Below are 12,734 nucleotides of genomic sequence, written 5' to 3' on the forward strand. Positions count from 1 at the left end.
AATAACCCCGTTCATCTTTATTCATGGCTCAGAAATAAAACAATGGACATTAGCATTTGTGCCCGGGAGCCCTAGGTAGAGGAAGAAACTAGAGCCAGCAAGTGAAACACAGACAGCGAGCGACATAGGGAAAGACGAGTTAGAATGGTGGGAGTGAGCCAGTTTGGCTACACATTAGAGTCTTGGATCATCTGCCACACATGCAGACAGACAGAGGCTAGCCCAGAAAGCTACCGGTATTCCAACTCCGAGTGTAGCCAATAAACAAAGCCCAGTCCATCAGACATAACCGCCAGCACCTGGTTCAAATGTGCAAAGAACTAGGACGGGCAGTTGTTCCTGCGTTAGGGCTCGCCTGAAGGTTTGGTGGAAAGTGACGTGCAGTGTTTTCCTCAGAAAGTCATGCAGTTTTAAAATCATTTAAATCCACTGCTACTGACATTGCGTTCACCAGTAGGCCTTGATGATGTCAAACATGCTCAATGTTTTTGTTATGACTCCAAGTCCTCGTCACTGAAGTATTTCACCAAATGTTTTTTCTATTAGACTAGAAAATGTTCTGGATGGCACTGGCAGTGTCATTACTGACATTTGCCAAGGGCTGGCTTTTTGATGAAGTTCTGCAAGAAAGAGGCGTTTTAAATGTCACATTATCGAATGGTATGTATGGGCAGAGAAGTGTTGGCTTATAGATTTGACACAGCCGTTCTCCTCCAGTTTATCTTACTATGGAATTGTCAAAAACTAAATTAAGAAGCAGCTCTTCAATTTTTCCCCATGAATTTGAAAAGACAGGTTTCAGGAAATTAAAGTTTCAGTGTTTTTTCTTTTTAACCAACAGATGCCTCACCTCTCATCCCAGGCAGGGGTGAAGCCCTCCTCCAGCTAAGCTACCATGAGTGATCGAGTCTTCATTTTAATGCAGTAGTTGCCTGCTATTTAGCAGTTGGTTCTGAACAAGCTACACAGGCTACATTTATAACCATCTGAAAAATAGAGGTCCACGCATTTGTGGCAGCAAAAGATGTATGCACAAACAAGGCTCCACAGCTCCTATATTTAGACTATAGAAAGTTTGATAATCTTTATTAATTCAATCATAACGAACTGACATTCATGAACGGGCTGATGGTGATTAAACTGCCCTTTAGGGCTGAATATCCTGTATTGTGTGACTATCAAAAGTAACTTCATGTGGCCTGTCTGAGGTAACCATCAGATCAGATCACCCAATTTGTTGCAGTCTTAAGACTTTGGGCCAGCCATTGATTTATACATTATAAAACAATGACAGTAGTGTTGCCGTGGTAACCGGTGTCACAGTGTTGGATGTGCCACTGGTGGGATTTTGTTCACACCGTCATATTGCCATTATTAGGGGTACTACGAAATCCGTAGGTCCGTGTTTGTTGCATAAAAGTTATATAAATTGGCATGCTTGCAGATCTACTGAAATTACTCAAGGGATGCCAAGGATGGGCCATAATCACCCAAAGGTGTGGCTTTAATCAGCGATTTAACCTCTAGGAGGCTGCTATTTCCACTAGGAAAGTGCAACACATTGTGTCAAGACATTTTGATGCAATGCGATGACTGCAAGTTGACCTTTTAATTTAAAAAATGTTGGCATGAAAAATAAACTTTGTAATGATGATATATCAACACTAATAATTATTTTAAACAAACTGCTATGGGAATTATAATCAGTAGATCGATTCTGTAGCGTTTTTCTCCACCGTCTCAGATCCAGACAGGGAAAGATACGACAATGTGATAACCTTTTTATTAACGATTCAAATGTTCGAACATTCAAAGTTTTGGAGTTATGCATTAGGGCCAGTCTTATATGTGGGAAACTCCTGTTTGAATGACAGAGGGTTAAATACCGAGACAGACAATTGCCCAACCTGAATAAAGGGTAGAAAAAGGAGAACACTAGCTGAAATAAGGCTTCTTATCAATAAAACAGGGCTTATGACGTTTAATCAGCTACATCACACAGGCCACATACATGTGTAGCCTATTTAAATAGTCATACTGGGAAGAGGTAAGCAGTAGGGGAAATGTCCACACCATTGCAACACCAATGAACGGACAGGTATTCTTAGCGCGAGTGCACGCTGGTACACAACATTTTTTGAGCCTTGTTATTTTTTAATAGATAACAAATGTCTGCATTCGACCAGTACAAAAGGAATTTCACCAGTCTGGCATCAAACATGACCGCAGCTGCTAGTTATTTATCAAAGAATGAGAGTGGTCGTTTTTCCAATTGGCAATGGGACCAGATTTGCCTCACTGTCTGTTGAGGAACACTGTAAAGATACTTCATGTGCAACAGATTCTAACAAAAATAAGCTCAAAGACCAAAATAGCACATGGCAACAGGTGTGTTTGAAGACACATCTTTACAGATCGTGTGTCTGCGTATTAGATTCTGTTTATTCCAGCTGGACAGAGCAGCCAACCGAAATGTTTACAGAAAAAATGGTTTTGACAGGGTTTCTAGTAATGTCTTATTTCACCATATGGGATCTGCTCTAATAGATGTGAAAAACACCCATTTGTACAGCCTGCCAGTGTCATCATTTCTTTCCACAGGGAAACAACGTCACCAGTTAAAAACAGGCCCGTGAGAACATGGACCAGTTGGGACGTGACGATCCCAAACCAATAATTTCCCGCAATCTGTAATATTTTATTCAGGGTATAAGCATTTCTTCCCACTTCCTTCGACAACTATGACTATCGACGACTCCTTGGTGAAGGGGCTTTGACCTTGAGCTGGCCATGTCTCCAGCCCTGTGTGATCGGCCTTGTCTCCTCCTGCCTCTGTGGTAGCGTCACTTTGCTGGGGAGCATTAGTCCTATCTCAGATTGCACAGCAGCCCCTGCGGAGGGCTCGCCTGGTATTGTGAGCCTGACAGAGGAAAGGCTATGAATAGCTTCAGATTGGGTCCTGCCATTTACCGGGGGAAAAAGGTATTTTTTTTGTAATTGGTTTCGTACACACAGGAGTGAAGTGCGTTTGTCTTTATTGTCAAACAGCCATGTGTAGTGTACAGAGGAAGAGGAAGCTGAAAGCACAAAAAATATAAATAAAAAGGGGGGGGATGCTGGTCACATGGGTGCTAAGAAAAAGTAATTTCCATCTCATGAAAGCACCACAATGCAGTAATATTATCCCTTTAAAATACTAAAAAGATAGCCAGTGGGCAATTCATTCAAGTCAGCTATGCAATAATAACAAGACAAAACAGATCAGTGTGTTTTTACCCTTTTTCCTCTTACTGTAATCTAATAAGATTTAATAACCCGCGGATTTCAACGGCATATCTCACAATCCACATCCCGCTGACTGCTTTATTCCCATTTCCACAACTGAATAAGAAAATACCATGGTGTGTTAATATAAGGGGACACACACACACACACACACACTTTATATAAGCGGTTACTGTAGAGAGCTGTTCAGAGGTCAGGAGCGAACTGAGGCTCAGAGAAGGTGTGGAGGGCAGGGGAGATTTTCGCTCTCTCCAAGAGATAACACGACTCAGGAGCATGAGGGAGAGAAGCTGGAGGAGGGAAGGTTCTCCCCAAACCCACGGCTATTAGTCGACTAATAGGGTTAGGCAGGCAAAAAGAGCATCCGAGTTGCTTTTGTCAGCGGGAAAAATAGCACCGTCCTCCTAACAACCTCCCACGCACCACATTAGTGTAAAAAATATGACACAAAATCATTTAGGCCTCAACATGAAGCAAAAACAAAGCAAACCCGTGAATTAAGTAACTAGTGCGCTCGTCTACAAGATAGAAAGTCTATTGATCCAACGCCCAGTCAGCTGAAACCGTAGACCATGCAGGTTTTCCTGTCTTTTACCCAGGGATAATTAGCATGGCATTAATGGACTAGCTCTTTTAGTTAGTGCCCAGCTATCTGGCAGCAGAGTGACCGTACCGGGTGCAGCTGCTGATACACATGGTTTGGGACTTGAGTCAATGTTGTAGACCAAACTGGCACTCAAGACACAGTCCAATCCCAAGCTGAGGTGAATGAGGAACACACACACACACACACACACACACACACACACACACACACACACACACACTTAAAGCCCATACTGTTGGGCTCTGTGAAGTGAAACTATTCATTCGCTCAAGGGTGTATTTACACCTCATAGAGTACGCAAGAACAAATCCTTTTTCTCACTCCAGCCCTTTCCGACAGGTGTATATAAGACGGTTTGTGTGCTTAGTCTCACGGAAACACGGGTTACCCGAGTTGTCAAGTGATCCTTGGTGCTGGCGAGCCTTCATATTTCTGTGAAGGCTCTTAACTGTATTACAAGAAATGAAAGCTGAGGGAAATACATTTCATGTTTATCTGCCAACGTGACAGTATTTACTTTCACCGGCAACAGGAAAGAAAAAAGGTTTAGCTGTTTCGGTTCCTTTAAATAAAAAGAGGCACATAAAAAAAAAAACGGACTGGAAACATTCACGTTAAATTGAAAAATACAAATATGATGATATTCATCCTGCCATCCACTAACAAACAAAAGCATTGAATAGAATGACGCAGGGGGCTCAATTGACCAGCGCCGCTATAAATAAAAGGCCTAATGGCTACAAGTATCCAAGCGTCTACATTTCTCAACAGAAGCCATTAATCGATGAGTCTATTTTCAGCTAGTGCCCTATGGAGTCTCAGCGGAACATTGTGAAACCTTAACTCCCCGTTTGCTTGACCGAAGGAAGTGCTTCTCCCCACAAGCCAAGCCCAATGTTTCCATTAGGGCCCAATCCACACTAGGGCTGGGACGACGCGTCGACGTAATCGACGACGTTGACGCATAAATTACGTCGACGCGAAAAATGCGCGTCGATTAAAAAAAAAAAAAAAAAAAAAAAAAGATGGGCGGCGCCGGAGCGTAGTTGCAACGCGAGTGGCTCCTCAGACTTTCATAAGTGCAAGGCGCCACGCACTCGTTCCTCTAAAGTATGGGAATTCTTTAATGTGAAATGAAACGATTCCGTGATATGTCATCTTTGCAAAATGGAGATGACTTTCCATTCTAGCACCATGGCAATTCACCAGCACCTGAAGAGGCGCCACCCGGTAGCAGCTGCAGATGACTGAGCACCGTAGAATTCTAAGAATGCATTACTTTGCACTTTTATTTTGGAATTTAAAGGCAATAAACATGCATTGAAATGTTAAGGAATTCATATTTTTTTCATTCAGATATGTAAATCAACATGTATAAATTGCTATTAGTCAATTAATGGGGAGATAATCGAGAATCGAATCGATATCGAATCGGACTGAAAAAATGAATCGTTAGATGAATCGATGCATCGAAAAAATAATCGCTAGATTAATCGTTTAAAAAATAATCGTTTATCCCAGCCCTAATCCACACAGACTATTACAAACAATAAGGGGTTAAACCCTGCTTTACAATTGCCTGAAGATTGCCTTAGTTGATGATTGAACATTGCACATCTAAAGTCATCACCTGTCAATGTAAATTTCCCATGAGACATCTCGACATCCCCATGATAGCTACTTTAGGTACATAAAGACAAATACTTCAGATATGTTATAACAATCTCAACAGCAGAAAATCATGATAGAGAGTTGGCCCTGAGAACAGGCGTCTGAATCAACGTCAATCAACCTCTGAGGCAGTCATGCATTAGGGGCAATAAAACTGAATCAACTCAGGCTGACTGATGAAAGGAAAGCATCACACAATTGAGAACAGGCCCAGACAGGCAGTCACACATAGAAACACAGCCATCAACCTCACACAATCACAAGCACATACACACGTGTACAATAATCTGATCCATTAAAAGAGCATTTTGTCTGGCTGAGGAGCTTGCAGTAATCTGTGTAAATCACAAGCATAGAGAAGCCAAGCGTTAGAATGACTTTTCCTTCTGAATGCCGGTCTAGGCTGTTGTCAAGGCAGCGTGACTGCCCATTAAAAACCCTGGTTCCATTAAAGAATCAATTACTGCATCAGTGCTCAGACGGCAGCTCCCCTAGAAAGCATGTAAGATGTTGCCGTTTACGACAAAACCTCCTTAATGGCAGGCCCCTTTATCCAACTCTGCACGCCACAAACAACAAAAAAAACGGTCAACATGGCGGGACCATTCGTGGCACCAGTTATCGTAACACCAAAGAACGTTGGGTTTGTATAATCTGGGGCGAGCAGGCGATATGGGTTACCTGGGCTAGACGTGGACGGTCAGTGGCCAGTCTGTGGAGCTGCTCTGAAGTGTGGCTGCAGGAGAGGAGGTCTGAGCAGCACGCGGTGCGACTCAGCCTCTTCATCAGTGAAGAGATGAAGCTGCAGCCACAGCCACACATTGACTCACTCATTAGTGGCCCGGAGCTCCAGAGAGGGGAGGAATAGAGGAAAGAAGCGATGGAAACCAAGGCTGCTTCCTGGTGCTAGCCAACGCTGCCACCACCCACCCCGGCCCCCGCCCACCACTACCACCTCAGGTTGCTGACGTAAATCCACAGGTTCTTTTTCTTTTTCTTTAAGCTAGCGGGCTTCCTAAGGTCTTGTTTTCATTCAAGACCTCAGTCCGCAACACAGACAGCACTTTAATCCACAAATCAGAGTCGCCTTGCGCATCGTTCCTTTGCCGGCTACTTCCAACTCTCTCTCTCTCTCTCTCTGTCTGTCTGTCTCCCTTGTCACTCGGCTATACACTACTGTATAGCGTTCTGTATAGCATCCAGCCTCCTGCCTGAACAGCTCCTCCCCTCTCGACCGCCAGGGATTCTGCTCTGAGCGCTGCTAGTGATATCTCTGGATGCAGCACCCACAGATGCTCCGACTCCAGCAAGCCGCTGTATCTCTCCTCTGTGTGTGGTGGAGGCTGCCAGTCCCTCCGTCGAGACGGTTGCCACGGCAGAGGAAACCTCCGACCGACAAACCCACAGGCTCTGGCACACGGGCAGAAACCTGCTCACCCTGGGTGGCAATCAGGAGTTTCATCGATCCACAAAGAGGTGGGGAGAATATTATAGGAAATTTTAGTAACCTTGCTTAGACTAAATAAACTTGCAGGGTGATGGGGAAAAACTCCACCCATTCAATTTAACCTGTATTTAATACGTGCTTATTTTTAGAGTTAGCGTTAGAAGCCAGCCATTTTTCGTATCAAAATGTGATTCCATATTATTAGTTATACAAATACAAATTATTAGTCATACAAAAATGGTATTTGTTGCCAATGTCAATAGAGTTTGTATTTGGGCTCGAGGGTGCGGGTGAGGAGCACAGGGACATACGGTTATTGAATGTCTGGCAGCTCATACATGGTTATTACGGTGATAAGACTCAGGCCTGCACACCGAGGAAAACCTGACAACGACCTGAGGACCGCAACAAAAAAAGCGGCAATGTTGAACAACCAGATTACCATTAATTAATGATTTTGCTTTGGGCTAATTCCAGCATTTGCGATAACAATGCTTCCTTTTTCAGCCCATTACCCATGACTACCCTCCCACCTTTTTCATTTGGTCCTCAGCATACGTCATTGCTCCAGCGGAGGGGGACGCATTCATGGTCCTCCAATTGTTTAACCTTATTAGCCTGCTAATTGAAAATGGGAGAATGGGCCAAAAGGACGATAATTTCAGTCACTTTATTGTGTGGAGTTTATCCTTGTCGTTTGTTTTTATTTACAAGACAGAAGGGCAGCGATATTAAGCAGCTAAATTAAAATAGATAATACCTAACCATTACATGAAAGGTAAAAGGATTTTTTTTTTTAGAAAAGGGAAAAAGGAAGCTGGCAAGATATATTTGCGTTTGTCTGCAATTTGTGCAATTAAAACGAATGCCAAGCGATATCTTTAGATTAGTAATAATAATAATACATTTAATTTAGAGGCGCCTTTCAAGACACCCAAGGTCACCTAATTAGTCATGATTAGTGCATGTCTTACCCGCATTCAGCCTAATTCCAAATTCATTATCGTCAGTCCAGAAGGGGAGTTTGCTGGGTTAGTTCCGTTGGCATGCAGTTACAGTAACCTAGCTCCTGTACATGCAATCTCCAATTGTTCGGATAAGCGACTATCGCAGGATATTGGACATCTTTGGAAAGTAATACGAAGTATTCCCCTCACATGGTCAGTATCTAGGCTATTGTAACTTTGCAAGTCAATAGCAGTGGCTAAAGTAAATGCTAGCCCAGTGCACAATGATGAATTTGGAATTAGCCAACTTGTTGGAATCTGGTCATTCACAGCTATATCATCTTCAATGTTCAAACATGACCATACTAAACGATCGACTGAGCTTTCCAGGCAGAGAGCAGCCGTCCACATCTCCAGCTGTAGCTCGACCGGCCTGCTCTGTATTCATCTTGACGTTTGGGGGATCACTGAAGCGTGCACTTGGGGAAGCAGAGATCCGTTAGCTTCTGCTTCAGGTGAGAGTCACAATGAGGACATAAGTGTGCCGCGCCTATACAGCCCCCATCTATATTTCAGTGAGAGGCTGCTTCCTGTAACTGCCTGCGATGGTCTCAGCGTAGAACACGACCAAGGGAGCAATTATAATGAGCAGTCTAGTGCCGACCCCCCCCGCTAGGCACCTGCATACTGCTGTGCACATCATTGTGTAGGCATTTGCAGCGGCACAATAAGTAGACACTCGACAGTGATTCACATCCAAAGAACACTAATATCGGTGAGTGTGTGCCAGCCCTGTGTGGTACCAAACGCAGACTCTGAAGCACTGGGAAAGTAGATCATGCTTTCTCTCTTCGTTTTACTTTTTTAAGCACGCATAGATCCAGGTTAACACTGATCCATCCACCAATATATAGGGTGATGATTAATGCCAGGAATGACTTAATTATATTCACGTCCACTTTTCAAAAGTACAAAAGCAGCACAATTATGCGTATATGGTAGTGGCATGACCATCTTGTGATTCCCTTAAAATCATTCTATTCATTATCTCTCTTCTCCTCTTTCTTTGCTATGATCGAGGCATAAAAGGACAGTGTGGTGGAAAGGCATCCTGTTAATTATTGATGAATATTGCCCGTCAGCATCCTCGTTCCATATTGATCCACAGAATGTGTAAGCAGGGGTGAAAGCTACTGTCCATACAAGCCTGGCGACAAATGCTATGGAGTTTAGCTTAAAAGGTGGACGAACCATAGTGAACCAAGTTTCAAACAGTTAAAACAGCCCCTTGCACAAGTAATCCCTCACCACTTGAAAGTTATTTGCAGTTGCTTAACTAAATCCAGTGAACCAATTCATTAAACCCTACAACTTAGAAGTGCATAAACTGGAACAGGAAGTTTGGACAGATTCTGGAAGGAAAGAGACCGAATGTGGGGGCATTATCGTGTCACTAATCCAGTAACAGACTTATAAACCGGTGGTTGGCAGATGTTTCATTGAAGTAATGTGGTCGTATCTGTTGCTTATGGGATAAAAGTGCTACAGAGGTTTAGTATGCCGTGAACGAAATGGCTGGCTGATTGTATGCGTTTCATCTCAATTTCTGTTCACAAAACCAACACTCAATACTACATGCACGTACATAACCATTAAGACCACAGCCACGTTTAAAAATACCTACATTAGAGAAAATACTATTATTACAATTATTACTGCCAACAACCATCTATCTGCATGTTAGGAAGTGGTTATTAGACCAAGTAAAGGTCTATTTAAAGGCCACTGTTTGGGGAAACAATTCACGTGGCAATAAAGTGCCTCTGAAACCAGGGAAAAGATTAAACTGAATGTTTGGACCGCAGACAACTCCCCGCCTCCCTCCTCATAGCATCCATTGTGTGTGCCCGGGCGCAGGCCAAGTTATCAGTCTCCTGCAATCTGAAATACACTGGCCTCCAACACCATACAATTACTGTTTCATTGTGTTGCTAGAAAAGGCCAACAATAAGGGGAGATGTATTTTCTTGGGTTAGCTCAAAAGGCTTGGATGTGCCGATGCTCAAGATGTTTACTTCCAAGTCTCACCTTTCTTGAGAGGAAGCTCCTAGCCAATAACAATTACCGCTTCTAACCAGTCAATTATATGGCGGTCATTACATTGCATGAAAACTAGCCAGCTATCAAAGTAGGCATACTTAAAGTAAAAGCCTTTGACACTTTGTGTGGAAGGCAAAACTGATTGTTGGCAAAACTCTTAACAAAAATAAGTCCATTATGATGGACCCTGAAACGTTGTCAGCAGACTGCAGGCAGCTCGTACGGTGTTGAATTAACCAAAACTGCACTTTCACATTGATTCGAGTTGGGCATTTATGTGGTCTTTTCGTTTACAAATTACACCAGACAATGCGCTGCACTCAATACTGCTCTACTCAGACATTGACAAGGAACATTAGTTCCACTCAATTTAAATGGTTTTGTCTAACCCAACTGGTGTTTTTTTAAAGGAAAAAGGTTTTTAAAAGGACAGCCAATTAAAAATGGACTATGAACACCATGAATGAACTATCGAACATCCAGGCAAAACCCTAGTATTAATTCTGGGACTGGGAAACTGAATTTCACTGGTATTGGCCACTCACAATCATGGCAATATATTTGTATCTATCCTGTTGCAAATTGTACCGTTTTTACTGAGCACAATTTACAAAGGAATTGCCTCTTAAAGGGGACATCTTATGAAAACAAAAATTTTCCTGGGATTTGGGGTGTTGTTTTGGGTCTCTGGTGCTCCCACACGCATACAAACTTTGAAAAAAAGTCTGTACATGATTTTTGGAGTGAGATATGCATTTCTGAAAGTACCCCGCCTACAGTAACCAAACAAGCGAGTCAGTTTCGGCGCCCCTTCCTACGTAGGAAGGGGGCACAGTTGAATATTACCTGCCACTTCCCCACTCCCCTCCAATCAGAGCATTGCTAAGATTTTGTGGACCAGTGGACAAGCAGCTCCGGCAGGGGGAACTCGGCGGCAGCTCAGCCCCGGGAGTGCAATCCCTTTCTCTGCCGGACTGCCGCCGAGCTCCCTCCGCCGGAGCTGCCGGACTGCCGCCGAAGCTTCGGCGGCAGTCCAGAGGAGGAGGCATGGAGGAGAAAGGGATTGTACTCCCGGAGCTGAGCTGCCGGACTGCCGCCAAGCTACCACCGGCAGACTTTTCAGCTCCCGGAGGACACCCGCCCGAGCACCCGGAAAGCGTCGGTGGCAGTTCAGCTCCCGGAGTACACCGCCAGAGCTGCGGGAGCCGGACGGCTTTGACGGCGGCCGGACTGACGCCAAAGCTTCGGCGGCAGTCCGGCTGCTCCGGCGAGGGGAGCTCGGCGGCAGTCCGGTTGCTCAGCTTCCGGAGTACAATCCCCTTCTCCTTCATGTCGCGGTTCATGGACTTCAGAGAGTCAAAGCCAAAGTTCCTTTGCCCCAATTCTTCTCAACCACGGCCGAGATAACCCCCACTACGAGTCTTTACTTGTTGTGGAAGTACCAGAGACGTCAGACGCAGTATTTATGATTCATAATGTCAACCGAGGCGCACAGAGCTTTTGGCCGTGATATTAGATATAATATTATATAAATACCCACAGATTAAACATATGATATTATTTTTTATATAACATATAAATAATTTTATTATACTAAATTATCTAATATATAGAGCTCCAGGAGTCCGAAACGGAAACAATCCCTTCTCCTACATGCTGTGGTTCAGTCTGACAGCTCATTGGTCAATGTGCAGCAGCTGGTCAATTCAGACACCAGAAACAGTGCATTCTGAATGGACTGAAACAGGAGGGGAATAGCAGTAGGCAAGATTTTTTTCCCTAAAAGCTATTTCCAGCAAACAGCTTCAAAAACATGTTTTCTGGAACTCAAATACTATGTTTACTTGTTGGGAAAACACCATAATATGTCTCCTTTAAAGGCCCCCTATGCAACTTCGGGAATTTCTTCGCTGTTTTCTTGGTTTTGGCACGCACATTTCTCTACAGAACGCCCCCTACAGCTTCGTAGTAGATATTTTACAACACTGTCGTAACAACTCGTTGACGACCCTTCCCCATGCACTTCTACGCGAGCCATGTGCATTTGTTTTCAAAGAAGCCGGCGAATGCGTGGAGGAGCCATGTCCGAAGTAAATGTTCATGAAGTGTAGGCAAGGTTATACATTTTTAAAATGGTGTATTTGTATTGCAATAAACATAAAGCCATCCTTTTTTATAGTTGACGGGGAGAATTTATATCCTAGATTATAATTGTTTTATCTTAGGTTGAACAGAACAATCAGTGAGTGTTGGCCAACATAATAATCTAAATAAACAAGAACCTGGATTCGGGGATTCAGTCTGCATCAGGGGGGCGAGACAGACGAACAGCAAAACACCAATGGAGACAAAGGTGTTTATATGGTTGCAACCAAGCAAGCTAGAAACATACAGGGCTCACAACAAAACGGTCGAGAAAACAAACACATGTGTACAGAGACTATCAACATCAAGAATACCACGAGGACAAAGAGGATGCTGACGGCAAAGAAATTGAAAGTACCAAGGGTACTTTCAATTTCAAAAGCAACACAGCCAAGTCGGAGTCTGATTTGCAGTCTTCTTTTTCTTTCAGTTCACGCTATTCCTGAAAAGCTTGCCCAACGTTTACTCGTGTCTGGCCTCTCTGTCGGTCAGTCTCCCTTTTCTCTTCTTCTGTTCCTCCAACATTGGGTTT

The 12,734-nt window shown here is 43.6% G+C and overlaps 1 protein-coding gene across 1 annotated transcript in view; it reads right to left on the minus strand.

The window, feature by feature from the left end:
* Positions 1 to 12,734, minus strand: part of fbxw7 (F-box and WD repeat domain containing 7) — an 86,182-nt gene that overhangs the window by 57,557 nt on the left and 15,891 nt on the right. The window lies entirely within an intron of this gene.

Source organism: Gadus macrocephalus, chromosome 3, assembly GCF_031168955.1.
Source record: "Gadus macrocephalus chromosome 3, ASM3116895v1".
NCBI classification, from domain to species: domain Eukaryota; kingdom Metazoa; phylum Chordata; class Actinopteri; order Gadiformes; family Gadidae; genus Gadus; species Gadus macrocephalus.